Below are 4,729 nucleotides of genomic sequence, written 5' to 3' on the forward strand. Positions count from 1 at the left end.
GGGCATCTTGATTTTTTTTTTTAAATCACTCTTAGCATTTCTTTCCCGAAGAACAGGTAGAAGTTGCAGGCAAAGCTCTGGCATCTTTTGGGAAAAGCACATTTCATGTCTGTGTTCCAAATGCCTCCGTAACGAGAACTGAAATCCACATTCATATGCACCGCAATTTTCAGACAAATAAGCCCACAAATTTTTTCTCCTGATTTGAGCCCAGCGGTTTATTGTCCAGTGGGGCAAAATATGTGTACCTTTTCAAGGTGTCAATTTATAGAATAATTATGAAATAAAACTGAAAAAAATCACTGCTCAAGAGGAGTTTTAAAACATAATGTTTAAAACTATGTTATGTGAAAGTTGAATAAGATCTTGTATAATTTTGGCACATGTAAATTTGATAAATATATGTATGAAAACAAACAAACAAAATGATATATTTGTGACTTATGTGTGATATGTTTATACGTTCAATAAAATAATTTATTCACAGAAGGTGAAGCTATCGAAAGATTGATTTTGAGTTAAAATAGCTTTTTTGCTCTGCAGCATCCGGTCGGTGTTATGCTGAAAATATTGCTGCTAAACATGCAACTTGTACATGAAGATAGGATGTTGCTCTAAGGAGGAAGTTAATTAAAAAAATAAATAAATAAATTGAGCGGCGCGGTAGAGCAGTGGTTAGCATGTCCGCTTCACCGTTCAAGTACTCAAATTAAAATCAACCTTGCTCCGGCCTTCCTGTGTGGAGTTTGTATGTTCTCCCCAAGCCCGTGTGGATTCTCTGCGGGGACTCCGGCTTTCTCCTACACTCCTAAAATGCATGGCAGGTATATTAGACAAACTAAATTGTCCTTAGGTGTGATTAGGTGCGTGAATGGTTGTTCGTCTGTCAATTTTTGCTTTTGTGGGTTATATACCGACCAGTGTTGCTTATTGTCCAAAATACACAGATACACTGCACTTAACAGCAAAGGAAAGCTTGGCTACAGCTCTATTAGATTCTTTTTCCATGCTTATTCTACTGTCTTTTGTTGTTGTTAGGAACTGATCACGCAGGGTTCCTTTGAAAGTGGCATGGAGAAAATGGTTCAAGTGGTGACGCATATATTCGCCGGAGGATTTATTCGTTTAGTATAAAGAAACGCGTGAATGTCAAAATCATCAGAACTGCTGCTCATCTTGCAAGGTAATGGTTCACTTGCTGTCACAAATTACTCTGAGTTTTATTATTTTAAACTATTAAATTTGTCACATGGAATGCACTCATTATAAAACAGACTGGGTCATGTGGATTGGTTCATGTACTGCTGCTCAAATTGCCTCGAGTAAGTCATCACTGCTCACGACCAGCTCCAGGTTATAAATCATGTAAACGGTGTGACAGTGCAATCAACACTCGCTGATCCATTCCCCAGCAGCACAACTCGTGCTTCTCGCGTTTGCTTTGTGCTCCTTTTTTCACGTCATATGTCCAACAAAAATGAACCCTGATGCTTTTAAAGCGTCCCCCAAAAAACTAAATATATATACACGTGTGTTTTTAAATAATATAATGCGATAATGTATAATGTGAATTTTTAGACAGAAATGTATTCATTTTGTGATGATTACAAAAACAACCTCCTTAAGGTTTCAATTTTCAGGTCAGGTAAATCTAGGTATATATACTGATACTTTAATGGTATATTTAACTGATAATTATTTTAAAGTACTTTTGCAAAGATGCTTTTTAAAAATATATATATTTTAGAATTTCAAGTACCACTGGGATGGCCTTCACGTAACCCCTGTTTGAGAATCACTGTCAAAGAAAGTCAATTTCTCAAAAATTATCTTAAAATATATGATATTTGGTCTATCGTTAACTATACATTTTTGCCAGGGACAGTTTCCATGATTGTTGATCCGCCATTTTTTTCCAAGCCCGATCAGACTGTAATGGTCATTCCGTTGCTCCGTTATTTTTTTTCACCCATGCTCCGTTCATCCCTTTATCACCACCATAGGTGGTCGTTTTACAAATTTTGTATGGTCCCTAGTTCATCGTTCGTCAAAACTAATTGCCCCCACAAACACAAGATCTGATATTTATATTTTTGATTTGATTGATCACAGTTCTCCGACTGCACAACTGGGCGCACTCAGCACCCCGCAGTTTTCCATTTCTTTCAGCGGTGCCTTATTTTATTGCCTGAAACCGCATTTGTATCCTTAAAAGGTTCAGTTTTTCTGCTTCACTAGCTCATAAATATTGTTATATATAGCTCAAGGCTTCTTTGCCCTCTTAGTAGTGTTTCTTACCACGTTGCAGAGGCATTTTTTTCCTTTTTTTTTTCGGTTTGCAGACAGAATTGACAATGAGGCAATGCGAGATGAATTGTTTTTGCCTCAGGTGTTGTGACTCAAAGAAAGGCCAGTCCCAGACCCACAAATGCTCTCGTTTCACTAAAATGTAGCAGACTAGATTAAATTAGGAGATAATAGCTGAAGGAAATTGTCACAAATATAACAAGATTTAATAATTTGTCGCTTTTAATGAAGACTGTGTGTGTATTTGAAACACAATGATGTTTGTATGAAAGTGTATCGCGTTAGTGTCGCCACTGGTCAGCGGAAATGCGAAAATCTAAAAAAGCAAATATGTGAACAGTCTGTCTTGGGTACGCTTCCCCTGCCAAAGAAAAACAACAGAAAACTGAATTATGGGAAACACTTAGCATTAGGGTTGCACAATTAATCAAATTTTAATCGTAATCACGATATTGGCTACTACGATTAATTAAGCTGATCGTCTGCGATAGTAACATTTAAACAGCTGGATACCTACATGTTAAATCTAGCGTTTGTCATCCAACCACCAGGGGGCAACGTTTCCCACATGTTTACATGACAAAAGCCTCTGCTTTCTCACCCTAATATATTATTTACCAGTGTGAAATGGCATTGAGTTTTTCACCTGATTGCTAATATATACCATGCTAGCCAACAATTGATACCCATTTTGAAAAATCCGAGTGGCAAACATTTGAATAAATTTGGTTTGAAATGGCTGAAAATGTCATTTTTGACTGCTAACTGATTCATATTTGCAGTCTTGGGTGCCTTTCTGATATAGAATTTCTTATATTATTTCCCTTTTATTTATTTTTTTTAATTTATCATTTTTATTTGTAAGAATCAAGCCATGAAGCTTTTTTTACATACCTTTGTTAAAAAGGAGGGCAATAAATAGACATGTTTGACCAAACATAACAAATATTTGTGATTTCAATACTGTATTACCAAAACAATCGTGATTGATTTTTTTTGGCCATAATAGTGCAGCCCCAGTTAGCATGCTCCCCAACTGAGCATCAGATCGTTCTTTTGGCATGTTTTCAGCAATTATCTTCATATATGTTTCATCACAAATCTTGGAATTCCCTTAAGGTTTTCAACCCTCCTGTCATGTTATATGGATGGTCCAGTAAATTATTATTTTTTTTTTTTAAATGATTACGCTAAACACGGTCAGAAAGACCCACAGATATTAATGCTATTCCTGAGGTGAAAAAATTAATCACAAGATTTGTTACAAGGATTACATGTACAAAATGAGTTTGTCTGACACTTTAGGACAATTGAACACACCGCCGGGTCATATTGACCCAGTGACATTACTGCTGTTCCGGATAAATCAACATTAGAACAAAGTATTAAATGAACGGATTTAATGCAATTTTGACAAATTTGAACAAGAAAACACACAGCGGGTCAAAGTGACCCAGTGACTTTATTACTGTTACCTTGAAAACAAAAAAAGGGTTAAACGCTCTTTAGTTAAATAGCAGGAGGTGCTATATATCTTTGTATCCACTTGTTGACTTTGATATAACTGAATAAGTCATGACTTCCTGCAGTTTTATAAGCGTTGCTTTCATTAGGTCCACACTCACTGAGTAAGTAAATTTTCGGATGGATTGTGGCAGGATCATCATTATTACATTACTTTTGTATGGTGGGGACCCGTGAGATTTTTCTCATGCAAAATGAAAACCTTTGGATTAAAGGTTGGAAAAGACTGCTGTGGATAATAGATGGATGGCGTGGTCTGCTGTTCGGCGTTAAAGGAGCAGAGGGATTGATGAGGCAAACTGCAAACGGTTGCCGAAAACAAAATAACAACACACAGGGGAGGGGACTGCTGTGAAGCAACAACAAAACAAAGACAGAACAACTCTGAATAAATATGACTCAAATAGGGAAATAAAAACTTTTTCTTCTTTAATATTCAAAAATAGTGAAGTTCAAGCGGCTGAGTGTCAATTTAAAATGTGAAAATGCTAGGTCACACCAAAGCCGGTTTGGTCTTGAACCTCAGTGTGTGCAACACTTTAGCACCCCCCCCACTTTAGCGCTTTAAAACATGACACCCAATGCACCTTATAACTGGTGCACCTTATTCACCATGCACCTTATAATAGTGCACCGTATACATCGTGCTTTGAACAACCCACACCGCTTATAACCCGTTGCATCTCATAATCCTTTTGCCTTATAACCCAGTGTGCCCTATAACGGCCATGCCTTATAACCTGTGCACCTTATGACCCAGTATGTCTCATAATGCATGCACCTTGTAGCTGGTTCATCCAAAAACCCATTTTTATTATAATTCGGTGCACCTTATAACCCGTGTGCATTATAACCCGTGCGCCTTATAATCCAAGTGCCTTATTACCCAGTTTCTTTT

This window comes from Hippichthys cyanospilos, chromosome 19, assembly GCF_059441005.1.
Source record: "Hippichthys cyanospilos isolate Australia breed blue-spotted pipefish chromosome 19, RoL_Hcya_1.0, whole genome shotgun sequence".
Taxonomy (NCBI): Eukaryota; Metazoa; Chordata; class Actinopteri; order Syngnathiformes; family Syngnathidae; genus Hippichthys; species Hippichthys cyanospilos.